This window comes from Ursus maritimus, unplaced genomic scaffold, assembly GCF_017311325.1.
Source record: "Ursus maritimus isolate PB19 unplaced genomic scaffold, ASM1731132v1 scaffold_7, whole genome shotgun sequence".
NCBI lineage: Eukaryota > Metazoa > Chordata > Mammalia > Carnivora > Ursidae > Ursus > Ursus maritimus.
Window position 1 is genome coordinate 30,470,879 of NW_024426885.1, and position 26,967 is coordinate 30,497,845.

General features: G+C 53.2%; 1 protein-coding gene across 1 annotated transcript in view; it reads left to right on the forward strand.

Moving 5' to 3' along the window:
* The window catches only part of SLIT1 (slit guidance ligand 1), a 163,068-nt gene that overhangs the window by 82,278 nt on the left and 53,823 nt on the right, over window positions 1-26,967 (forward strand).

The window sequence follows — 26,967 nt, forward strand, 5'->3', positions numbered from 1 at the left end:
TGGACTGGCTGCAGGGTCCTCCCCTTTGAGCTTCCCTACGGTTTCCCAAACCAGGGCCCCCCAAGCCTGAAGGTGCATCCGAGTCCCCTGGGGGTCTCGTGTCTCTGCAGATCTGGGTCCAGCAGGCCCGGGAGGGGCTTGCTCTTCTGCCTTTCCACCCAGCACCCAGGTGGCTGGACGCTCCTGGTCCGAGGACCACAAGCTGAGAGGCAGTGGCTGAGCTCACAGGAGATCAACAGAGGAACCCAAGAACATGGAAAGCACCTTAGGGCAGGATTGCAGCTGGGTCAGGTACAGGTAGTATTTTCCAAGACCCTCGATATTCCTGAGTTTAGCGATAGTCCTGGACAGTTCCAATGGTTATCAAACAGCATGAATTGAAGAGAGATACTTGGTCTTATTGGCCGTGACTCCAGCATCCCCGATGCAGTCATAAACACCCCCAAAGCAGGGCTGTGCTGTCCGGGCCTGGCGCACTGCTCAGCTGCTCACTGTCAGGCCGGCCACCCGTCCCGGCTGCTACCCGAGGCTGGGCAGTGCTGGTGGTGTAGACCACATTATATGGCTGTAAGATAAGAGCAGGGTCTGGACCTGAACACGCTGACTGCAAAGACTCTATGATGCCATAATGCTTCCTGGTGGCATTGCAGGTGGGGGGATGGAAAGAGCACTAGCTAACCAGCTGGGTGACTTTGGAGAAGTCACTTGACCTCTCTGGGTTTCTTACATTGGTCAGAAGAGAGAGTTGAACTAGGTCATGTTTAAATTCCCTTCCAGGTCTTATTCCTTTGAGTGTGCTCTCTCTGCTGGGGGTTTCTTTGGCTCCTTTGGATGGCAAGAGAGAGTTCCAGAAGAGGAGACAGAGGCACAGCCTCGTGCTCTCTGAGAGCCTGCACTGGGGTCGAGGAGGAAGCAGTGTTTTGGGTTGTCGCAGGAGAAGAGCTCCGACCCAACAGCAGAAGGATGTGGGAAGCCTCCCTCCCTGTTATTTTCTATGCCCCAACAGGGACCATCGAGACTCCCTCCCACCTGAATCTGGTCCCCCTGCAGAGGCTTCTGTGTGTCCCTTTTGGGATCCCCCCCCTCCCCGCAGCTCTGCATGGCCCTCACAGCCCACCTGTGGGATGCTGGTGACATTATGGCCCCTGCTGCCAGCAGGATGGGGTGCAGCTTCGGGGGACCATGCAGAGGTCACTTCTCTTACTGTTTCCGGCTTCTTCAAGGGGTATGGAGCTTACTCTTGGGACCAAACCCAGCCTGTGTCTGTCCATCCCTGTACACATGCAGAACACCTGTCCTATCCTCCCTCTGAACCGGTTTCTCCGCTGTGGCCTCCTGCCCCTCCGTGGGGAAGCCAGGGAGCCCTGGGGTTTCCAGGCCATTTGTGCTGTAGTTACTAAGGCTGAGGCGGTGGTGTCCCGAGGGGGTAGGAGCCTCCTTCTAAGTGGGGAGTAATATTTTATCCCCAATATTCTTTAGAATTTCCTGTGCATGTAGTAATGGAAATCAGACCAACTTTCATCATTATTATTATTAATTAAAATATTTTATTTATTATTTAGAAAATTTTATTTTTACTCTATAGGCAATGCACCTGTGTTGGCCACACTCAGGCCAGCCAATCCCTCTGCCCCCCCTCATAGCCCACGAGGCTGCGGGCCCTCACCCGTTCCCTGCCTTCCAGGTCAGTGACTTGTGAAGGGACATATTCATGTCAAGCCTGTTTCAGAGTCTGAGTCTCTCTGTGCCACATCGATCCAAGGGCTGGGAGGAAGGGTCCCCTTGATGCTGGAACACTCTTGATACAAATTGTCTGACATAATGTCACTTATTGTCAGTGGGGGAGATGCTTGGATTCAAATATTGTGTCTTGTAGGGTGACGGAAGTGAGAATATGTGTTCTCTGGCCACACTCTAAGTATATATTGTCAGAGGAATTTAAATACAGATAAGACATTTAATTATTAAATGGCTTTTCAACGTGAGGCTCAAATGGAGCTTTCTAATTAGCTGTCAGTGCTGTCAGAGCCAGGCCCAGGGTGCCCGGGGCCGCCCGTCTCCTGAATTTCATGTATAAATTCCATCTCCTGGCAAGCAGCCACCGCGGGGCCGCTGCCTGGTCTGCTGCTTCCCCCAGGCCAGAGGTCTGCCAGAGTTTCCTTCTCCTCCTGGGACGGCCTTTCCCCCTTCTGGGTCAGGGCAGCTGCTCAAGGGCTATCGAACTGGATTTGCTTAAAATGGAAGAGCAAAAGAAACAACTGGAAGTGGCCCCTCCTGGAAGACCTAACACGTGTGTGGACGGACGGCCAGGGCCTGGTCATGGGCAGGGATGGAAATGGGACGAGCCAGCGGTAGCTGGGGGCAAACAGACACCTGACCAGATGCACAACAGATCCAGTAACTTTGGACCTCTGCCCCTGGAGAGTCTTATGACCTTTGTGCCAGTTTTGCTTTTGGAAACTCTTCGGTGGCAGTGGCCCCATCTGGCCGTTGTTGGACATACTGCTCTGGGTGGCCCCTGTGGGGCTGGGAGATCTGACACCCTCCTGTGACTTCAGCCTTCCCCTTCCCGTCCTGACCTGCCAATCAAGACTGCTCCCCCTGGGACACCTGGGTGGCGCAGTCATTAAGCGTCTGCCTTCGGCTCAGGGCATGAGCCCAGTGTTCTGGGATCGAGCCCCGCATCGGGCTCCTCCGTGGGGAGCCTGCTTCTTTCTCTCCCACTCCCCCTGCTTGTGTTCCCTCTCTCACTGGCTGTCTCTCTCTGTCAAATAAATAAATAAAATCTTAAAAAAAAAAAAAAAAAGACTGCTCCCCTGACTCCTGTCCTCAGCCCCGCCTCCCACTCCCAGCCTCCTGATGGAGGTGCAGTCACAGCATCTCCCAGGACCTCCCAGCCAGCCTGCGTTTCTGTTAATATTAGTCGTCACAGCTGGTGGCCGAGCGGTACTGTGAGCCGGGTGCTGGGCTACGTGCTTCACACACATGAGCTTATTCAGTCCGTCAGCAGCCCCATGTGAGGGGCTGGGATTATCCCTGTTTCATGGCTCAGGACATGTGGGACCAGAGGGGTAGGTGTCTGCTCGTGCTCACAGCCACGCTGATCTGCTGCCCTAGACATTTTCACATCTGGGAGAAGGCAGGTCCTCTAGGTCGGGAGCCCCGTCACTAGTGCTGCGAGGACTAGTGTGGCTTCCCAAGCAGCCCCACTCCCTCCCGGGCCTTCTCGTTTCAGGGCATCAGGCGTCACCTTCCTGGCCATCGCTCCGAACTGTTCTCTCTTGTTTTTGTAACTACAGTGGTTCTCATTGCGTTGGCTCAGGTCCACCTTCCTTTTGTTGGCTTTCAAGGGCCCCTTGGCACGAGGCCCCTTCCAGGCTTGCTTCTCCCCACGCGCTCCGGCAGACCCCCTTTTCAGCTCTGGCCCAGCACATGCTCAGCGCCGTGGGTGCGGTTCAGCTTCTGCCTTTCTGAATCCTCACTTTCCCCTCAACACTTACCTGACTTCCAGACACCCTCCCAGGTCTCTCCAGCCCAGGGGTGTTCTTCTATATGACTTCCTTCCATAGTCAGTTCCTTTGTGTAGCCCTGTCTGTGGGTGCTGGGTGGCTGTTACATGCTTGTTCTCTTGACTCGGGGTCCTATCTCTCTCTCACTGAGGATCCTGTCTCTTCTCTGTCAGGGTCCTGTCTCTGTCTGTCAGGGTCCTATCTCTGTCAGGGTCCTGTCTCTGTCTGTCAGGGTCCCGTCTCTCTCTGTCAGGGTCCTGTCTCTCTATCAGGGTCCTGTCTCTGTCAGGGTTCTGTCTCTGTCAGAGTCCTGTCTCTCTCTGTCACAGAGACCTGTCAGAGGGTCCTGTCTCTTTCTCTGTCAGAGACCTGTCTTTCTCACTCAGAAACCGCCCCCTTCTCTCAGGGTTCTGTCTCTCTCTCTCTCTTAGGGTCCTGTCTTTCAATGTCAGGGTCCAGTCACTCTTTCTGTCAGAGACCTGTCTTTCTCTCTCACTCAGGAACCCCCCCGCCCGGGGTCCTGTCTCTCTCTCTCTTTCTCAGGGTCCAGTCTCTCTCTCTTTCTTTCTCAGGGTCTAGTCTCTCTCTCTCTCTCTCTCTCTCTCTCTCTCTCTCTCTCTCAGAGTCCTGTCTTTCTCTGTCAGGGTCCTGTCTCTCTTTCTGTCAGGGTCTAGTCTCTCTCTCTCTCTCTCTGTCTCTCTCACCGAGGGTCCTGTCTTGGTCTCTCTCAGGGTCGGCTCTCTCTCTCTCTCTGTCTCTCTCTCAGGGTCCTTGTCTTCTTTCTCTCTCCCTCTCTCACCCTCCCTCTCTCTCTCCGTCCCTCTCTCTCTCTCAGTTCTTTGTCACTCGGGGTCCTGTCTCAGTCAGGGTCTGAGGTGGTGGAATTGATGTCACAGTTAATACTGCAGTTCTGGGGTAGGAATATCAGAGTTGGAAACCCAGCCTCCGCTTCCTAGCAGTGTAGCTTCTCTGAGTTACCACATCCCTAAGTAACCTCATTTCCCCAGTTCTGAGCTGAGGATCGTAATTGCACTGAACTGTAGGGCTTTTGTGGAGAGGAAGTGTGGTGGTGTATAGCACATAGTGAGAGTTCCAGAACTCTGAGCTATCAGGACCATTCATCACTGTGAGTTTTGTCGGTGAGCTCCATGAGGACAAGCTCTGTGCCCGCGTGCCTGTTTGTACCCCTTACATGGTCCAGCCCCCGTGTTTATGTGGAAGGCACTCTGGGAAGAGCTGTTTGTTCCAGCTGTGACAGTTCAAGGTGATTGGTTTTGCCAGACATTTGATACCTGGCAGTGTGATCAGAATTTTGCAAATTGAACCATAAACTGGGCTTCCTGGTTCACTTGAAATGGTAATATCAAAACAATAATTTAACAGAATTGTTATGTGGGTGATTGTAGATGGATGTGTGGGAATGGCAGAGAGGACAAGGCCCATGGCTGCCCATGGACAGTGTATGGCTAGGGAAGGGCTTCCTTGAATGCTGGAAACAAGGAGAAATTTAATGTTTTCCTGAGGTGTAGTGGACTGCAGATCAGACCATATAGCCAAGTGCTGCAAGACTATAAGCTCATCTTGAATGATCAGACTGGGGTAAATCAGGGAAGACTTCCTGGAGGGGACTCCTTGAGATGGACAGGCTTTTTTTTTAAGATACCCGCTTATCATACATTTTAGACTGTTCCCTTTCATGCTAGTATCCACATACTTTTACCCTCTGCGGTTTCAGTTACCCATGGTCATCCGTGGTCCAGAAGCCAATGATCCTCCTAAGGTATGGTCGGAAAGTCATTGGTGGCCTAACGCTATGTGGCAGTGCCTACGTGGTTCACCTCACTCCATCTCATCGCGTAAGCATCTTATCATCACGCATCACGAGCGGTGGGTGTCCTCTCTATGCTTGTAACAGCTCATTTCTCCTCCCAACAGAAGAGTCACAGAGGTCCTCATTCTCACCTCTAAACCCCACCCCACCCCCACGACCCTAATGAACTGACATTTTAGTGCATTGAGTTGGAAATGCTTTCTCTGTAAAAATTATTGCTTCAGTGACCCAGGAGTGAATTATTTCGTGGTGAGTCAGACGCATTCCCATGAACCCTGACCTTGCGGAGCAGACATAAAACATGACCCTGAATTTCTTCGGAGACAGTCAAGTGTCGAGGCGCTCCTTGCTCCCTGTCTTTTCTTTCTGAGGCTCAACAGGTCAGCAGCTTGAAGGACGAGATGTGGTTGTAGCATTTGATGTCTGAGGTGCAGGCTGAGGGAGGCCCCTGAGGGAGAGGGCCGCCAAGGAAGGCGGGGTGCTGGCAGAGCCCGGCTGCAGGCACCTGCCTCTTCTCATGTCACTGTCCCAGTAACCCGATGAGTGGAGATGGTGAGCCCATTTTAGAGAGGAGAAAATGGAGCTTTGGATATTCCAGAACTCAAGTGAGGAGCAAGACGGCTGCAAGTTCAGCAGAGCGATGGTTGGGTGGTTTGCATTTGTCTAACGTCTAAATAAGGATAAAGCTGCCCAGGAGGGGCTTGTTGGTGGCTCTCATTAAATACACCACTAAATGGGATTTAATTCTTCTGCTTCTATGAGTCTTTTCACATTTGTGCATTTCTAAATCATACCACGTGTCCTGATTCTTGGGAGAGAAAATGTGGTCACAAGGACAAGATCCCGCTGGCCGCCCGGGCCCGGGCTGGTGGGGGGGCTGGTGGACCGCGGCTGCCATAAGGTGGTGGGACCGCTCCGCGCGAGAGACATGAGTGTGGAGCTGCTGACATTTCATTCCTAGCCCCTCCCGCTCTGTGAAGCCTTTTTAGCTTGGCTGCTGGAAGCTTCGAGCTGATAATGATGAGGGAGTGTAAATGTCAGCGGGATCCCAGCTTCAATCAGAGCTGTTAAAAATAAGCCTGGCAAGCCTCTGCCAGAGGTGAGCTCAGAGAGCGGAGGGGAGGGCCTGAGGAGTTGTGGGGACCCTGTCAGATAAGGGTGCTGGTGCAGGGGATGGGAGAAGAGGACAGGAAGATATCAAGGCTAGTTTCTGGCAAGTGGTAAGTGGGGGTGGGAGTCAGAGATGGAGGTGGAGGGAATACTTGTTTTCTTTTCTCAGCTGTTCTGTGATTAAAAAAAAAAAGTGACATCTCAAATTTTGTTTGGAAAGGGAAAAGCAGAAGGCAGCTGGCTAGCTCCCTGGGCTCTGTCCACAGCTGGCTGTTTTGTCTGCTGGACTAAAGTTGTCGAGGCAGAGCCGGGCCAGCTGCCAGGCTCACTCAGGGAGAGCTTTCTCTGCGTGGCTGCTGAGAGCGAGGCAAAGGACCGGTCTTGTCGGAAATGCAGATTTCAGGCCACCCTAGGTCATGAACGAGGCCCCAGACTTGTGTGCACACTATGGCTTGCGAGGCATTGCCTGAGATATGTTAGGGCCCTCATTTTGTAGGTGGGGACACCGAGGCCCAGAGGTGCAGAGGGACTTGCCCAAGGTCACACAGTTATACAAGAAACAAAGCCTCTGCCTCAGGGTCCAGAGCATTTTGCCCCGTCGGCTTCACAACAGCGTCACATCCATTATAGTGCTGGGCACCAATGCAAGTTCGACAGGTATGCTGTCCGTTCTCTTCCTGCCGCAGCGGGATGGCTTGTCTCTGCCCTGGAGACTAGTTTCAGGAACCGTTTGGCATCGATAGCTGAACTCAGCTCTTCTCATTGAGAATCTCACTGGCACTTAATTCAGTCCCACCCCTTCCTTCCTCTGAGACACGCTTGTCTCTCCTCTCTTGCCCCAGCGTTGGTATCGGAAGGTGCGAAGGGCGACAGGGGTGTGGTGGGCCTGGAGAGGCCCAAAGGTGATTTCTGTGCCAGCTGGGAGGATTGAGCCCAGGGAGACAGCGTCGTGTGGTTAAGATTTGGACTAAGACAGACCTGGTCCATGTTGTGGATTTGGCTCCCAGCTATGGGACCTTGGACAAGTGTTAGTTGCTGTTAATCTTACTTTTGGGTCTTGCCCTTGGCGTGGCTTTGAGAGGTACCACCAGTCAGTAACATGTCTCTCTCCTCCTGGACGGTTCTCATCCAGTCAGCAAATACTTCTGGAGCATCTAGGATGTACCAGACTCTCTTCTAGTCCTGAGGTAATTGCCAACAAAGTTGATGAGAATCCCCACCTCGGCGCTGACATTCCACTCTACTGGGTGAGGCCCTGTGGCCCTGGGCTGCTCTCGTGCCACCGGAAGTGGCATCTGAGTGGGTATATGGGTCCCTAGGCCTGAACCTCTCCTAGGCAGTCTTACAGATTCTGAGACTTTTAGGTACTTGAGCAGTGAAATGACCCAATTAGAAAAAAAGACTTTTGAATGGCTTCGTTCTCATAGTCACAAATGGGCCCGTTCGGGCAGGCTAACCTCTGCAAGAGCTTGGAGATGAACGTGTTTTCCTTCTCAGGCAGCTCGTTTGCTTCTAACAGGGGCCTTCTGCAAACAAGGCAGCATGTGTCATCTTTTTGGAGTTACATCCGTTTGAGAATCTGATGCACTGCGCACATAGGCAAAATGCGCCCCGCGTTCCAGGAGATGCGCAGACTTTGGGCAGCCCCTCTTTGCTCCTCTCAGGCCTCCATGGCCTCTGGGTCAGAGCATCAGAGCCCTGCTGACACTCGAAGGAGTGACTCTGTGCTGGAGATACCTCACCTCTCCAGCAGGCAGGGGAGAGTTCGTTGTGTGGCTGGGGCTCTTTCTGGCTCCTAGTGGGTGGCCTCGACCGAGCAAAGATCTGAGCTAAACGGCAGAAGACGAGGCAGTCATTAAAAGAGAAACATCTTTTCAGCGGCAGTTGTCCTTTGTCCTTTGCCAGCGTGCGATGGTGCATAAGCCTCCTCACTCCCCATCGTCTCAGGGTCCTCTCCTGTAACATAAAGGAATTTGATCAGGTCATTTGAAGGCTCCCAGTCCAGGCAGATGACCCGTGAGACCTGCAGGGGCACTTGGACTGTGGGCTCTGGCATCAGACTGCAGGGTGTCCAAATCCTACCTGTGTACCTGCTGGCTCTGTGCCCTTCAGCTGGTTCACTGGCTTCTCTTAACCCCCCTCACCTTGTCTGCAAGACGAAGATAAACGACTGCCCAAGTATAACTGTAAAAAAACTAGAAACATGACTCTCCTACAAATATAAAGTGGTTGTGTGCCAAAGGTTTATTTGCATCGTTAATGAGAAAGCCAGCAGGATGGTAAAGTTGTCTCAAGGAGAGTTTGAGGCACTGAGAGCTTAGAAGCAATGAAAGACGGAGAACGTTGAAGTAAAATTACAAAGTTAGATACAAAGCTGGTTGATGTCCTGCGGGGCAATAACTAACCCTCGAGGTTATCTTTGCTGCCAGGCAGTAATAATTTGCTACTCTACCGCACAAAAGTCTCCAACTTCACGTGAAACTTCACAGAGTATAGGCCCTAATTGGTAGTAGTGAGATGAACAAAGGTTAAGTTTCCTAGGGAGCCTGGCAGGCTTCATGGAGGACATCAGGAGAAGCTCCTTTCCGGGGAGAGGATGGTGGCGATGATGCAGGGCATGTGTCTGAACAGGCCCACGCTGGTGGGTTTTCTGATGCAGCTGTGAAGTTGATGTTAAGTGGGAAAAAAAAATCAAAATAAATCCGTGCTTTGAATTTATAGTGTTTGTCTTCTGCAAGAGACAGATTCTGAGTTCTGGGGATAGGTGATAGAATCTCATTGAACCAGAGTACACTTCTGGTGGGACTAAAATTTGGTAGGGTGAGTTGGCATCTTCTCGACTTGGGTAAATGACCTCAAATGCATCATAAAGGGTTTTTGCCTCTTGCACCACCTCTGACATTGAACAGCCCTCCTCCCATCCCAGCAGGTTGTTTCCATCTGTGACGTGGGCAGGTGTGCTAGGATTGGGGCAGGAAAGAGCTCTATGTTTAGAACCAGTGTCCCCTGGGGTTTTCTCCTCTCCCTCAGCACGAGCAGGGGGCCAGCCTCCATGGGCAGGGGCTTTGGAGCCAGCCGGACTTGGGGCCTAACCATACTCTGGGCCACCTGGATGATGCTGGGTTCCCAGTTGAGCCTGTTCTGTAAGTGGTGACAGTGAGGGTACCAAGTCGTGGGAGATGTAAGCACTCCACACCCGGTAGTGCTGTGGGCCCAGTACTCCTCTCATCCTGCAGCTGCTGTCCGGTCCTCAGCTTCCTCATCCTAAAAACCCTCCCTCCCTGGTTGTTAAGAGGGCTCAACTCTTGCTTTCACTGCCCCCTGCCCCCCGCCATTCATAATTCATTCACCTGCCAGCAGCCAGTCTTGAAGATGTCAGTTGTGGATCCTGCCTGTCTCCTACTTAACACCCTCTAACCCACATAGAGACCAGCTTAATGTCCTAGCTGTGCACGTGGGGCCCTTGTTGCGTGGTCCCTGCCTGTTCCTAGCCACGTCTCCTCCCTTGTTCTTGGCACACTGGCCACGCAGGCCTACTTTCTGTTCCCTGACACTTCATTCCTGCCTCATTGTCTCTCTCCTGCTGCTTCCTCTGCCCAGAATGCTTTTCCCAGGACTCTGTCTGGCTCCATCCTTCTCACCATTTGGCTTCCCCTTGGACAAACAGGGCAGCCCTCCCTGACCACACTGGCCACCGAAGCCTCCTCCTTCCCAGGCACTCTTTAGCAGCCGGACTGTGCTGCTTCCCACACGGCACTCCCCGTCTTGGAAATCAGCTTGAAGGTCTTTGGTTGTGCTATTTAGTGTCTCTCTCTCCCTAACCCGAATGGAAAGCCATGGAAGCATGGACCTCTTCTGTCTTGGTTGCTGCTCTGACAGAGCCCCCAGCCCAGTGCCCAGCACTTACAGGGGCTGGGAGACTAACAGTAGCAAGGGTGGCGATAACTAACACACGTAGCATCCCTCACGTGCCGGTAGGGACGGACCTGAACGCCTCGCACATATTTGTTCATTGAATCGTATGAGCTAGATGCAATCATTATTTCTTATTCCCACTTTAAGGAAGAAGAAAGTGAGGCACAGGGAGGTTAGGCAACAAACTCAGAGTTACCCAGCTAGGAAGGGGCAGAGCCAGTATTCAAACCCAGACGGTCTGGCTCCAGAGTCTCTGTTCTTAACTTACATGTAAAGTGTTTGTTGGACTTGTGGTGTGCAAGAGAGAACGAACAGTGCACCCAGCACACCACCATTTCCCAGAGCCCCCCACTCCTCCATGACGATTGCCTGTCCCTACTGGCTCTGTCCCCTAGCCTACTGCTAGCCCTCAGGTCCTTCTCACTGCAAAAGCCTTCCTTCTCCAGCCACAAGTGAGGACAGCAACCCCCCCCCCCACATACACATGGCAGGCGTGTGCGCGCGCGCGCGCACACACACACACACACACACACACACACTGGGATGCGATTCTGCTGGGAAGAGGCCGCAGTAGCCGGAACTCCATTCCCACCTCTGCTGGGTGATTAGTCACACAGGATGTGTCCCTGAGGGCAGGTCACCTGCAGTCTTCACACTCATCATCAGAGCCTGACACCTCCAGCCACGGGCAAATTATCCCCCAGCCGCCAGGCCTGCAGAAGAGAGAGGCCAGGGGATGTTAGAGCCCAGCGCCCAGAGCTGAGGGCCCCAGCAGGCTCACACGCTGGTTCTTTTCATTTGCACCTCAGCTGGCTGTCAGCCGTGACACAGACTCGCCCCTGGCTGCTGTGAAAAGCCAAGTCCCTGCCTCCGAGCCTCATCTTCAATCAGGGGGGTCTTGGCCCCTCTGTCTCTCTCTGCCTCTCTTTGTCTTTTTCTCTCTGTTAGCTTCTCTCTCCTTCATTCTCTTTTTGCCCATTTCTCTTTGTTGGTCGCTTGTCTGTCTCTCTCTCTCTTTCTGTGTCTCTGGGTTCCTTGCCTTCCACCAGGTGGCTTTGCCTTGTCCCTTGAGCCTGGGGGTTGGTGCTGCTCCTGTGGGGCTGCAGCCCATTGCGTCCCTGCAGGGTCTTCCTCCGGGGGGCCTCCCAAGGGTGTGCTGGTGGGCTCAGAGCGGGTTGCCTGGGTTTCTGGCTTCTGTTCAAGCCTCTGCTCCTCATCTGATAAATAAACTTGTTCTGGCCTCTCCCCTCCCTTGGTCTCTGGACCCTCCCCGGGGCAGCTCATGAGTCTGAGGGGAGTGTATTTGTGCAGACACATTGGCAGCAGAGTCACCACAAAGGGTGATAGATGGGGGGCCTGGGGGCTCAGTTGGTGAAGCATCTACCTTCAGCTCAGGTCCTGATTCTGGGGGCCTGGGACTGAGCCCCTGCTTGGCAGGGGGCCTGCTTCTCCCTCTGCTCCTCACCCCACTCGTGCTGTCTCTCAAACAAATAAATGAAATCTTTAAAAAGGTAGTAGTAAATTTTACCCATGCTATAAATAGCTCTTTTCCTGTATAGTAAGTTTAGCTGAATAGAAAAGGTAAATTCAGGAGACCAGAAAAGCCCTCTCTGCTTAAAGTGTCTTCTTTACATTCCTCAGACTGATCAGATGTCACCAGTGATGACATCCTCCTCTTTTAAAAATGTACTTACTTCATGGACATCAAGGCTGTCAGCCATTCACCCTCTAGTATGAACTATTTTCCTCGACACTTGATTAGTATCAGTAATCCTAGCAGATTGGAAATACTGAGAAAGAAAGGGTTGGAGAAGCAAATACATTGTAAGGGGAGGTGCACTGGGTGGAGGAGGACAAGACAAGGGGCCTGAGGGGCAGAGAGGACAGGGTTAAAGATCGCATGTGTAGAAAAAGGATTCTCCATCCTGGCTACACGCCGGAATGGGTAAAACGGGCTTTGAAAAGTCCCAATGTCCAGGCTCTACCCCAACCAATGAAATCAGAATCTCTGAGGTGGGGTCCAGGCATCACTATTTTTTAAAGCTCCCCAGAGTCTAATGTGCAGCTAAGTTTGAGAACTAGTTCTCTGCCTAGTGCTTCACGACTTAAATGTGCATCCAAGTCACCTTAATAAATGCAGATTCTGATTCTGTTCCTCTGAGGGGCCTGTTCACCAACAAAAGAAAGTCTGGGATGGGGTCTGAGATTCTGCATTTCTACCAATGCCAATACCACGCATCTCTGATCACACTGGGAGTAGTAAAACTGTAGCCTTTACTACATATTTTCCAACCTGGCTTTGTTCTCAAATAATGACAGATGAAAAATGGGAAATATTGGCTGTGCTGATCCACACAATCCCTCCAGTGCAGAGCTCTGGCAAACATGGGCTGGAGCACAAGGTTGGGCTGGAGGCCCTTGGCTCTGCAAGCTGGAGTCAGACCGGGATGTTACTGTCTCCTGGCTAGACGCGCAGCATAGGAACCAAAAGCTGTGATCAGCAAGCTCAGGCAGGCGTGCGGGGCATTTGTGTGCTTGGCATTCCTGGTGGGTGGCTGTGCCCACTTACAGATGTGGCCCAGGTGCTGGTCTGTCGCCTCACGTCTTTCTCCAGGAGGCAGGCAGAGGGCAGATGGATCCTTCCCAACGGCTGTGCTGTCCTTACAGTCAGGAGGCCAGAGACTCACAGACATGCAATGTGATGTGCATGGTGATGGAAACAGCAGAGGGTTTGTGAGACACGGGGGAGTGGGTAGGTGTGAGGAGAGTGGAACGGGGGCATGGTGAGAGGCCTAGGGACACGCCTATCCATACTGTCTTGTGATTGAAGCCCCTCACCACAGGATTCCAAAGCGCAACACTCTGTCTTTCAAGCATAAGGGGGTTTGGAAGGAGGGACAGTTTCTGAGATACTTGTAGGAATCAAGGTGTAAGAAGTCCCTGGACAGTGCTCATCCTAGGTAGGGGCTGAAGTTCTGCTGTCCCCACGGCATGACTGCTCAGGGAAAATACTTGAACCTCATGCCATTTTTTAAATGAGATATGTCTAAAATTTACTATACAGTCATCTCAGTTCTTAAACAGAGGGCCTTGAACGTAATTTAACCTTTTTTTGATGACTCAATGTCAACATTATGAGTGTTCATTATCATAACTTTTTAAGTTTTCACCTCCTTCCCTCAAGTTCATCAAATGTCACTGCTGACATGTATGTGCTTCTAGATGCCTCCCGCCCACCTACCCATCACTTTGATGTTCCAACGTGCTGAGCCAGTGTAGCAGAGTGGGCTAGCTGTGGGCTCTGCAGTCAGAAAGCCTGGGAAAGTTACTATGCCTCAGTTACGTTGTCTGGAAAATAGGCGTGGTGAGAATTTTTTAATTGGCTTTATTTTTTAGAGCAGTTTAAGATTTATGGCAAAATTGAAGGGAAAACACAGAGAGTTCCCATACCCTCTACACATGCCCAGCCTCCCTCACTGTCAACATCCAGCACAACAGAGTGGTGGGAGTATTTATCTTAGAAGGTTATTTTAAGGATTGTGTTAAATAATGTATATAAAACATATGAAATACCTAGCACAGTGCCAGGCACATAATAAATGTGCTCAATATATGTGGTTATTATCACCATCATTAATTATAATCATGTGTTATACAAGAGTCAGTGATGACCCATAAGGTCCTAAGGATTGAAGTAAGTGGCTTTGGTGGGAGGATCTGGAGGAAGGTATTTGGGGCAGGGCCAGTTTTCAGCACTTCTCTGTGCTTGGGTCTGTGTCCAGGCAATGGGAGGTCTGACTTCTGGAGAAGTGGGGGAGGATCAAACTTCAGCCCTATCTGGAAGTAGATTCATGGTGTGAATTGTGCTCATAATGGTGCTTACCTGACCATCTCTGTGTATGCTATGAGCTGAACTTCCTATGGGCTTTTGGGGGAAAAAGCTCAATAGACAAGGTCTGGTGTGTGGGCCAGATGGGTAAGGTTGAAGTTGGATGGGATCCAAAATTTGTCTTTAGCCCTGACCAGAAGAGCTGCCAAGAGGGTTCAGGACCACGGACAGCTCCTCCGGGCAGGGGTTCCTCCTAGCTCCTCAGCTTTCCCACTGTGGCCACCTGCCCATCAGACTGGAGACCATCCTTGCCCTGTAACCTGGCAGGGCTCTGTTTTTCTGCCTGGCTGGGAAGTGGTTAGGGGTCTTATATCCTTTGGGCACCCCTGTGTGTCTATGTGGAGGGGACATTAGGGGCTGCAGCCAGGGAGGCTGATCTCTCTCATGCCATTCCAATCCCTCAAGCTCCCCTTTTCTTCTGAGCAACTCCAGAGACCAAGATTTACAGTGCCTGGAGTGCACTGCAAGAGATGGGGAGACAATGGTGTTGTCTTTGGTTAAAAAAAAAAAAAAGGTCAGGAAGTAGAGGACTGGTAATGCCCCAGGGACTCGGTGATAATCTGTTGGCTTCCTCAGTGCATTGCTCCTGCCACAGGCTTCAATCATATAGAATCAGATATCTGTTCTGGCATTAGCTCCCTGTCACATTGGTCAGGGCCCCCATCTTCTCCCTGGGGAAGCTCAGACTGGCCACTTGGTCATTGGCACCAAGTAGAGCCCCCTCCCCCAGCACAGCCTGGACTCTACTTGCCCAGTCTGTTGCCCCTCTCCTTGGTTCTCTCCCTTCCCAAAGCACATTGAATCCTGCCCATCTCACTCCCAGGTCCTTATCAGGGAGAATTCAAAGAGTCTGCTCCTCAGATTTTTGGTGAGCTTAACTGAGGAAAATGATGCAGGTGAAAGGTGGCCTGCATGCTATGCAGTGTGTCTATCCCTCAAAATATTTGAAATTCCATCTTGGGTTAGGCCAGTCTAGTGAAAGGCAGTGTATTAGATAGTGTGGCGCTGACCCGTCTGCAAAACAGCTTCTCCTGAGCTCTGGCACCAGACCATGAGTGTAAGTAATTGCCCTGTGAAACACATTGCTATGTCAGAAGCAGACCAATTTAAACCAAATGTCATTTTGCTAAAAGCCAATTTGCCAAAAGTCAATTCATGGAATGGCCAATTTGTCAAATGACCAATTCATCACATTGACTTACTTCCTTTAACTATTTTGTGTGAGTTGACTGGTTTGCATTTTGTCTTTATTAGAGTATTTGAAGGACTGTTCCATTTGTCTCTGCCTCTGCTCCTGGTGTTTGAACTATGGTGAAACCAACCCTAGTCTCTTCCTGTGGCTGCAGGGCAGGGAGCTGGGGCAGGGACACCCCAACTGATTCTAAAAGGCCATCATGAAGACAAATGGGGAACCACCCAACTAAAACCAAATTGGTAAAGGATGGGGCGCCTGGGTGGCACAGCGGTTAAGCGTCTGCCTTCGGCTCAGGGCGTGATCCCGGCGTTACGGGATCGAGCCCCACATCAGGCTCCTCTGCTATGAGCCTGCTTCTTCCTCTCCCACTCCCCCTGCTTGTGTTCCCTCTCTCGCTGGCTGTCTCTATCTCTGTCAAATAAATAAATAAAATCTTAAAAAAAAAAAAAAACCAAATTGGTAAAGGAAACAATGAAATTTAGCAAATTGACCCTTTGGAGAATTGGCTGATCTGTGACTTGGATTCTGGAGAAGTGACTGAGAAGCGAGTGACCTAGCATACTTGGGCTGCCTTTGGAGATGCTGATTAGTGTCTTGCTTTTCCATCCTTTGGCCACCTCTTTATGGTGACTGGTGGGAGGCCTCCATGCTTGGCTTTACACCAGGAAAGGCCACACCTCTCCCAAGCATGTTTTCATCTGCGGGCTTCATGAAGTGCATAGCACATTGGTGTCCACAGTCCCCTAGGTGGGGAGAAGCCAGGGCACCTGTGTAAGTAGGTGCAAAAGCTTTTATAGAGTGTGTTTCTTTCTCTTGTTTTATAGTTCTACCCATTTCTGTCTTTTTTTTTCTTTACCTCCTCTGGTTTCTGTTACCTTCTCCATTTAATAATGTATCCTTAATTTCTTCTTGAAACAAGGCAGAAAAAGAATCCAGACATGTTCTGAAGGCTGCTCTGTGGGCCCATTTCCCCCCACCCCTGCACTGGGATCCCCAAGATCCTTGCCCCTCCAGCACCAGCATCTTAGCTCACCCACTTGACCCTGAGGTCTCGTCCTGGAGCAGGAGGCAGACCCCTCTCTTCAGGAAGGTATGGAACCAAAGCACACACTTCTGCCTCTTCCCTGGGGGATGCAGCATCTTCGCTCAGCGCAAAGTTCTCACGTGCCCACAGAGCCTGCTTTCCCACCTCAGTGTCTGTCTGAAGTTGGTCTCTAGTCCCTCATCACTGTGGGGTGGGCATTCTTCCTGCCACACCGTCCCCTCAGTCTGCATATTGCCCCACCACTTAGAAGTGTGAGCCCCGATTCTCCTGGAATTCGTCACCTTGGCAGATTGTCTTTCCCATTTGTCTCCTCCAGTGAGGGATCAGGGAGGCAGGGCGCTGGCAGCAGTTGAATGCCCACGGGACGCCAGGTACTGGAAGCGGTGCTCCACATGTTATCTTCAAAAGCTCGTCGCTGAAGTGTAACATACATACGGCACGCTGCCACTGTCCGTGTATGTGTCGTGTGTCTTCATACATATAACTCAGCGGGTTTTCACAAAGCATGTGCACCCAGGTACCCAGCCTCAGGTCAAGAAATAAAACATCTTACGTAGCCAGAAACTGCCTGTACCTCCTTCTGGTCGTTGATTCTCCCCACCCCTTGAAGGGTAACTATGATCCTGACTTCTAACGGCATCGATTAGTTCTGCCTGTTTTGTGCTTTATATGAAAGGCATGTGTGGTTTGTCATCCGCACCGCAACTCGGTGAGAGGGACTGTGATTAACCCCCATTCACATGAGCAACTGGACTCAGAGAGGTCTAGTGATTTGCCTAGAAGCACACAGGCAGTAAATGGCGGTGGAGCTTGGAGTCAAACCTAGGGTTGTCTGGCTCCAAAGCTCATGTTCTTTCCTCTAGATCTTGATTCTTGCTCCTGCTGCAGAGCTCCCCTCCACCCCCACCAAGGTGTGTCAGTCAGGTCTGGGAATGCCTGAAGTTATTGGTTCTACAACCCGTAGGTATCCAGGACAAGCGCTTTGTCTGCCCCTGTGCCTCTGTGCTCAGGATCAGTAGAATGCCTGACACTTCCTTGGGGCTCAGTGTGTTGTGGTTGTGTGTAGGGAAGGCCTTGCCCTGGCACTCAGATTAAGAGGGGCCCTCATCCCCCCCCCCCCCGCCGCCTTCTTTACCCTCTTGCCATTACTGTGTTCTTGCCATGGTAGCTGGGACCCTTGCCTGCTGGTTCTGTTTCCTATTTGTCCCCGAGCTACTCACTCCCGAATGGGACGCCAGCCTCTGAGCAGCTTGATCTTGGCAGGGCTCGGAGATTGCCTTGTGGGGTGTGCACATCTCCTCTGATATCTCTGTTGTGGGGATTGATGACAGTGACGCTCTGTAGCTGCGTAACAAACAGCCCAGTTGGAGGAGATGGTACCCAGGCTGGTTTTACGGTGCAGCCATCCAGGGCTGCATAATGTCTCTTCCTAATGAGGTTTCTGCAACATTCACTCTGCAGGGCTGGAGAGGGGGGGCAGCCACAGGAGGGTGCATGGCTTTGGGCAAGTATGGAGGGCAGAGCAGGGAGGGCATCTCCCCAGCTGACAGCATCTGGCACGTACTGTTCAGACCAGTCCGTTTCTCCTGCAAAGCTCAAACCCCGCCATCCATGATGTCAGCCTTTAAAACCGCCTGCAGGAGTTTGGATATCAGGGGTTCCCTGGGAAGAACCTGGGTATTCAACACTTGCTAAAATCTCAGGACCTCACAGAGCATGTGTGAGCTTTAATTCTACGACTCTTAAAACCAGCGTAGGAGGGGAAGAAGAGGGGAAGGAGGGGAACCGCCCAGCAATAATTCCCAGGGGTAGTTTGAAGCCCTGCCAGCAGTACCATTGGTTGTCACCTACTGTGCGGGATACTCCTCTGGATACTTTCACTCCCTTTCATTTATTTACTCTTCTTACAAGCTTATGTTACAGATGAGGAAACTGAGGCACAAAGAGGCTTGCATTTGAACCCAGGTCATCTGGCTCTCCTCCCAGACTGGCTCCTGCCTGGCCAGCTCCTCACCATCACGGAGGCCCCCTCTGGGGGTACTGGTTTATCTGTTGGTCCTGCCATTTGCTGGCTCGATTCTGCTGATGACGAGAGCAGAGGAAAGGGGGTCAGGAGGCACACAAGGATTAGCAAGGGGAACTGGCCACTTAGGAGGGCAGTCAGGCCACAAGGAGGAGGCAAAGGCAGCTCCCTCGGTCTTTCCTTTGTTTTGACAACAGCAGGGGCACTTGGCTGAGGCCAGAGGAAACTAGTTCCGCCTTCACCTCCCCAGTGTGCCCCTTTGGCATTACTCCCTGGTCACTTCTGTCCTGTCCTCTTTCCTCCTATTCAAACTTGACTTCTGGAGACAAACACATTTATTCACATCAAGATCAGCTCTGAGAAACACAATTTGCATCCCCTGGGAGTACCTGAGATCCATGAGCAGATCCCGATGCAGCAGGTGGGGCCGGGAAGTCCATTCTTCTAACAGGCTCCCGGGGGCTCCGCTATCGCTGGCCCAGGTGCCAGAGGCGTGGGCGCTGAGCCACCGTGGTGGGATGGGGAGGCGGGGGAGCTCACTAGCAGCAGCAGGGGGATCCAGCCCACACCCCAGGCCGGACCGCCACACACCGACCTGGCTGGGAGGGCCCTGTTGTTGGAAGGGGAGACTGAGGGGCTGGGAACTGACTGCAGGTCTCGCCCCAGGTTGCCAAAGGGGCTGGTGGCAGAACTGGCCTCAAGTCCCAGCCTCTTGATTCCTAGTCCAGGATTTTCCAAACTCGACCCCCGCCCCTCCCTACAGGGCCCCATAAAGACAATTCTCAAGTGCATGCCATGGCAGCTGACAGCACCGGGCCTGCTGAGAGCCCTGCACGTGGCCTCAGTGAAGCCCCACAAGCCCACCATGGTTCCCACTTCACAGCCGAGGAGCCTGCAGGGGTTAGGAAACTTGTGTGAGTCCCCGCAAGGGGTACATGGCCGGCTTTGTCCGTTCCTGGGCCCGAGTCTTTACCTGACAGTCCACCAACAAGGAAGACTGGGTGAGGTGACCTGAAACACTCGGACGCCCTGATTCCCTCCCCACTAGGCCCCTTATTGGGTGGGCTTCGGGTCACCAGTCAGGCTACAGTGGCAAGGGGACGGGCCAGTCTGCCCAGAGCTTCCTTGTGGCTTGAGAGGCAGACAGAGTAGGCCCCGAGCTCTGCAGTGAGGTTGGCAAGCTGGCAGCGGGAACCCAGGGCTGAGTCTGGCCTTGGCTGGTGCCCAGCAGTCCCTGGCTGGGCCCCCTGCTGATCCCCTCAGAGGCCAGTCTGCCAGCAGGGCCCAATCTGGTTAGAGCGTGAAGGGGGATTAGCAGCAAGAACATGGGGTCCCGACCTCGGCTTCCCAGGCCCTGCTTCCCCAGCCCTGGCAGAAGCTGGAGGGACTGGCAGAGTATGCAAGAGGAGGGGGCCCCCTGGGATAGTGCCCAAGTCAGGGTGTGGGCCTGGCTGCCCCCTTCTCTTCACAGAAAGGGGCCGGGCTGGGGTCTCTGGGGGTGTTCGCCGACCTAGGGGATGCTGCAATTGGCAGCAGCTTGCCTCTCAGGGCCCTTGATTTTGGGTGGTGGGGTTCAGACCATGAGGATCTTGGCCTCAGGACTCAACTGGAGCTCCCCACCCCGGGTGTGGTCTTAGAGAGCTCCCTCTCTATCTTATGGGGCCCCAGGAGAGTCACCTTCCTCCAATGCTGCCCACACCTCCCTGCTCATGTTCCAGGCACCACCTCAGAACTACCCAAGGCTGTTTAGTCACAAAGGTTCCATGAGGATGTGTGAAGGGAAGGGCAGGGTTGATGATAAAACAAGAGCGACAAGTGCTTCTCCAGGGCCCATCCCTTTCAGAGCTCCTGCTGGGTCTGCGGCTGCCCCGTTAGGCCGAGGAGGTTAAGTGCCCTCAGTGCCCAAGGGAGGAGGCTTGGTCTCTCGCAAAGATGATGATACAAAACCAGACTGTCCAGCTCCAAGCCCCTTGCTTCCCCTCTCAGCTGCACCACCTGTCTTACCCCCTTGTTTTGGTCAGGAAAATGCAGAGGGATGAGAGCTGTCATGATGGGAATCCACATTAGTTCAGTTCAGTTCAAAATTACTGAGCCCCTGCAGTGTGCTAGGTCCAGGGTACTATAGGGGAGCAAACGAGACAGTACTCTTAAGAGATTATGGTCTGGGGCAAAAAAGAGGAAGAGAGATATGATGTTCTGGAGTGCGAGATGGATATTAACCAAAAATCAGTGTTAATTACATTCAGTATACTAATATTTCATTATATACTTGGATTAGTGCTAGGAAGGAAAAGCATGGGGTCTTAGGAGTCTGAAGCTGAGGGGGCAGTCAGGGGAAGTGTCTTGTAGTCTGAGATGTGAAGGATGAATAGGAGTCTACTGGGTGAAGAGTAGAGGAAGATATTCTAGCAGAGGGAATAGCAAGTGCAAAGGTCCTGTGGCAGGATGGATTTGAGGAATTGAAGGAATGACAGCATAAGTGGAGTAATAGGCAGGGATTAGAACCCACAGCACCTGTCACATCAAATCCTGCGAAGTAGGTGCCACTTCTCATTCCCACCCCATTTTGCAGGTGAAAAAACTGAGGCCAGAGAATTTAAGTGACTTGCCCAAGACCACATGATTTAAGTGAGTAAGCCAGGGCTTATTGAACCCATCTCTACTATGACACTCTGCTGTGGGCTTTCTCCTCTACACCCTGGCCTCTCAGTGTGTGCTTCTTAGACCAGCAGCACCTGTATCCCCTGGGAGCTTGTCAAAGTCCAAGACGTCATCCTCACCCTTAGAATCTGGCCCCAGGCCTGTATTTATCTCCCCAGTCTGTCCCTTGTCTGACTGCTGTGTCCGTGGTCTCTAATCTGCCTTGCACTGTTCTGCCTGGGACTTCCTTCTGTACCCCTATCTGTCCCATGGCACTGCACCCTCTGCTGCCCCCTGGCCAGGGTTAGGCCACCAGCAGCTCCCAGCTTGGTTTGTCTCCCTCACTCCAGCACCCTCCCTGTCTCAGTGTATCGCATTCTGCCCTGACCAACCCCAGGCCATGCTCACTTCAGGATCTGCGACAAGGTCACCATGGGATGAGGATAGAGCAGAAATGCAAGATGTAGGTGGTGCCTTTTGGGATTGCATGCCAGCCTGGGGAAAATGGAGGTGAGAAACATCACCTCAAAGACGTTTGGGGAGGACAAGACAATTGTTGACCAGATAGGAGGTCAACTGGGGCAAAACAAAAAAAGAGAAGAGCTTCGTTTGGGTTGGTGCGGTGGCAGAGAAGGCTTCAGAGCCCAGGGCAGGCTTCTGGTACCCCCTAGTGAGCATACTGGGGACAACAGTCAGACCCTTAGAAAGGGATGGGCCTGAGGTGTTTGAGGAGGGCCAGAAGCCGGTCTCTTAAATATTGCCATGGAGGTCCTAGGAAAGAAGTTCAAACACAAGAACTCCTCTTCTCCACACCTGTGTGGTAGGTGTTTTTATCTCCAGTTTTCAAGCAGGGATACTGAGGCCCTCAGGTGCACACCTTCCAGGGGCCTGGCTGATAAATGGTAGCAGCAGGCTTCGAACCCGGCTCCTCTCCTCCCAGAGTTCTAGCTCTTCCCAGGGCCTCCTGTGCCGCCAGCATACTGCCTTTTTCTCAGGCTTCTGAGGCCCACCCTTTCCTCTCCTCTAGAGGCTGGCTTCTTCCAGGTCTTAAGTTCCCCTCCCTTTCCTCATTTCACCCATGTGAGCGGCTGGCTCCTGTGGGCCGGCCCCGGGTGGCTCCCACCCACCCCTGGCCCCTCACCTCCTGGATGGTGTCGCCTCTCCTGCCTGCCCTAGGGGCAGCACCTTTCCTCTGTAAGCTTTGGTGCTCCTGAACAATGTCTGAAAGACCATCGGATCAAAAGCCTCTCTGGTCTAACTAACCTCACAGCTTCTCTGGCCTGCAAAGGCTTCTTCCTGCAGACACGTTGCTGGCGCTTTCTGCTACAGGCAAAGCTTACTATGCCTGGGTGATGCCAGGCTCGATTCCGGCTCCTGCCTTCGCACAGCCGATTTCTGTCCCTTGCTTCCCCACGGAGCTACGGGTGTGAGTCCACCTAGAATTGCATTTCCTGAACTATACTGTGATACTATTATAAGAACCAGACACTCGAAACCCATTTATTATAAGGGTCTAGTATTATTGATTAGGCCACAGTGTCATTTTTTATAAGGATCCTTGGAGAATTCTTGTCTCATCTTAGTACCCTGAACAGCTATCCTCCTGAGAAACTGGTCCTTTTAAATTTATACGTATACGGGGACCCTGTTAAGGGATGAGTTTCCCCAGAGCCCATGCTTGGCCCCAGACCTGACAGTTTTGTGGGGGACATCATGCCTCGTTCTTGGTATCTGCCATTGATTTTTCTTCTCTTTGCCCCACTTTTCACTCTTGCTCTCTTGCTGTTTTGTAAATCCCTATAAGCCACCTTAAAGCCTTTCTGGAACAAGGTTGGCTTTAAATCAATAAACTAATCGATACAAATAAAAAACCTTCCTTGCAGGATGGTGGTGGGGATTAAACAGAATAATGGATGTGAGTTGCTGGCCCAGAGTTCCCTCCCAAGCTTGGCTGAAGGGTGAACTGCCAGCTGGGACCAAGATGACTGTCCCGTTGGAGGTCCCCACTTCCTGTTCCTGACTCTGTAGAAGTCTCCAGGCCCCTGCCCTCCCTGCCTTGTCTTGCCCTTGCTGTCCTTGCTTTGTTCTCCCTGGTTCCCTGTGGGGAGGAGAAGGCGGATGGCTATGTCTGTCTTCTCTTATCCTGCCTCTCTCAGAAAGTGTGCTGTCAGCGACGGGCTCCTTGTCCCTCATCTCCCCCTAAGATCTCAGATGCCCTAGGAAGCAAGCTTGCTTATGGGAGCAGTGGGGCTTGCCGTGGCTTGCTGTGTCTCGGAGTAGTCAGCATGTGGTGGGACTGCGTTGCAGGGGAGAGGAAGAGATCATCTGGTTCAGTCTGTGCATTTGACAAATGAGGAAACTGAGGCCCAAGGTGCAAAGCAATGGGGCCACATTATGAACATATTTCATTTCATATGAGCATCCCATTCACATCAAGTCCGAGCGTGACCCTGCCTTCCTCAGAGGCTCTCAGAATCAGAGCACGCTCTCTAGTACGGCTCCCAAGCCTCTCTTGGACCATTTCCCCAGAGCAGCCCTGTTTGGTTACAACATTGACTATTGTGTAACCAATCACCTTGAAACACAGCGGCTGAAAAGAACAACAAACATGTATTGTCTCATAGTTTCTGTAGGTGGCTGGGTGGTCTTGAGAGTACAGTCAAGCTGTTGGCTGGGGCTGTGTCTTAGTCGGTTCGGGCTACTATAATAGAAATATCATGAATTAAGTAGTTTATAAACAAACAGTATTTGTTTCTCACCGTTCTGGAGGTTGGGAAGTCCAGGGTCGTGGTGCCGGCAGACCGGTGTGTGGTGAGGTCCCACTTCCTGGCTCATTGCTGTGTCCTCTCATCTCAGACCTCTCCTGGGAGGCCATTCATCCCATTCAGGGGCTCCACCTTCAGGCCCTAAGCACTCCCCAAGGCCCCGCTTCCCAACACTGTCACCCTGGGCATTAGGATTTCAGTGTCTGAATTCTGGGGGGCGCGTCAACACGGAGTCTGGAAGCTTGACTGGGGTTAGAGAATCTGTTTGCTTGATGACTGACGGACATTGCTGGAAGCCGGGGCTGGCCGTTGGCAGGAGGCCACCAGTTCTCTCCATGTGGGTCTCTTCAGAGAGCTGCTTGAGTGTCCTTGACACAGTGGCTGGCTTCTCCCAGAGTGCGTGAGGAGAGAACCCGTGTGACTGTGAGCCCCTGCGAGCCAGCAGTCTCTCGTTTGCCTGTGTGGCCTGCACAGCCCTTTCTCCCAAGTCAGTAAGTAGTTTACCTGTCAGATTGCCCTGCCTAGTGCCAGCGTGTACTTAAGAAGAGGGAGAGATCAAAGTCACAGACCAGGGGGACAGGAGGGCCAGGCCAGCACCGGGTGTACCCTCTCGGTAGTAATCACCTGCATGACGGGAACTGGACAGGGGACAGAGCCACCAAGGGCTCTCTCCAGGCAAGGAGGAGGTGACAACAGGCTTAGCAGATAAGTAAAGGCTCAAGAGCTCTCCTGGCCTCTCAAGGTGGAGGGGCTGCTGGGAATTGCTGAGAAAGGGGAGAGCGGCTCGGCGGCAGGCTGTGCAGGGTGGGGGCACTGGGGGTGCACCGCAGGTAGTGTGGGGTGGGGGCTCCGAGGGCAGATGGGTAGGTAATGCGGGGTGGGGGCTCTGGGGAGCAGGACGGCAGGGAGCGTGGGGTGCAGGCCCCGGGAGCAGTTCTGAGACCAGCCTGTGTGGTGTGTCTCAGGGAACAGGGACAGACCAAACAGGGGTGCCTGAGATGCGCATGGACAGCTGAGATCCAAGACCATAGGGAAGAGAGTGGCCTGTGGGGTGCGGGAAGGAGAGGAAGGTGGACACCAGCGGCTTCCGAAACCCACTGCCACCTGCCGGGAGGTGGAAGGGGCGAAGTGGCTGTTCCATTAAGGGACAGAGACAGCCAGTTGTAGCGAGGCAGGGCACAAGCTGTAATGGAAAAAGGGACGGTTTCGGAGGCGAGAAGTGTCTGTGTCACAGGCTTGAGATGCTTTCCCTCGAGGAGAGAGAGAAGAGGGCACAGGTGTTGATGGTGATGGAGCCCTCAGACCACGGGAGCCTGAGGCCAGTTAGGGGGCTGGGGGACAGGAGAGGCTGGGGTTTGCAGGGGAGGGAGCTCACAGGCTCTGCAGGGGGACAGGGTTGGGGGGAGCTGGGGGAGCGTCTTTGCCAGGCTTGTATCTGCTCTTTGCACACGAGGACACTGTGGCTCAGGCGGGGGCGCCAGGATCAGAACGGCCTTTCTGAGCTCAGGGCCTGCTCCTGCTTCTGTTCCACTGTCTCAGCAGGAGGACCCAGATGGAGGGGTGGTGGCCCTGACAGCGCAGGGACTGTGTGCTGGGGGGCCCTGTGGGCCATGTTCTTGGGGCTGCCAGTGAACCCTAAGGCCTGAGGGGTGAATGGCTGAAAGGAAGGACATGGTCAGAGTGCTGCGGGCCTGGTCTGGAAGGGGCTGGGGGCTGTGGAACTGCCCAGCGCTGGAGCCCACGTCAAGCAGTCAGCCCCTGGCTGCCCAGCATATGGACCCTGAGGGCACACGTGATGTAGGGCCCTCCTGTAAACCACCGCTCCCTGTCCTGCTTTAACCTTGGGCAGATTGCTTCACTTCTTGGAGCTCGGTTCCCTCCTGTGCAGCGTAGGGGAGGACACCCATCCCCCCACTTCTGTTCCTGCTGCTAGCACAGCCATGCAGTGGGGGCTCTGGGACCTTCGCTGCCTGGGCTCGGATTCTGGAGCTGCCACTCACAAGCTGGGCTCCCTTGAATTTCTCCGAGCCTCCCTTCTATCCTTTGGAAAAGGGGGTCAGTAATAGTGTTTGCCCCATGGTTAGTGCCAGGGTCAAGTGAGTTCACATATGTGACGTGCTAGGCAGTGCTGGCCTGGGGGACAAGCTTGGGACACAGGGGCAGTTGAAGCCACCGCTGTGGCAAGGAAAAGCTGCCCCGGAAAGGGGCATTTGTGAAAGTCTAGTGAGGATGCTCAGAGAGGAAGGGAGAGGCTGGTGGGCAGGTGCCAGAGGCCCTACCTGCCAACAGAGCCAGAGGATGTGTCCGGAAGCTGGTCAGGGGCTTGCAGAGGCCAGGGGTTTACGGTGTCCCTGCAGCTCCTCTTCCCTCCCATCGGACATTAATAAGGGGGAGATGGTGACGTCCTCGGTGACCCCTGACATCCACGCTGTAGGGCAGGGGTGCAGCCCTGCGGCCCCCCAGCCAGCATGAGGCAGACTCCGGCCTGGGCTCAGGCTCTTGGAGGTGGCTCTGCTGACGGCAGGCCTGAGAGCACAGGATCTGGAGCCAGGCCCAGCCTGCATTTTGTGACCTGATTCTGCCCCCTACTGGCTGGGTTACCAGTGGCGCCTTCCTCCTGAGCCCTCGTTCCTTACCAGGAAACCAGAGAGTGAGTCGTGGGTGCGCTGACCACAGGTCCCAGGGTGGCTGTGGGCTCACTGAGAAGCCCCTCCTTTGCTTGCTCCTTTGCAGCCCTGGGTGATGCCTTGGGGACTGAGCTGACCTCTGGGGGTCTGTTTGCAGGGTCGGGGTCTGGCAGAGTCAGGGTTGGGGCTGCCCCAGGCTCGTCCCTCCAGCTGCAACCCCCTCTTCGAAGAGACAGGAAGTAGTTGGGGAGAAAGATCCCTCCAGGGCAGGGTACCTCTCTCCAGCTAGCTCCCTCCCTCCCTCCCTCCCTCCCTCCCTCCCTCCCTTCCTCCCTCCCTCTTTCCTTTCCCTTCCCTTCTCTTCCCTCCCCTTTCCCCTTTCCCCTTTCCCCTTTCCCCTTTCCCCTTTCCCCTTTCC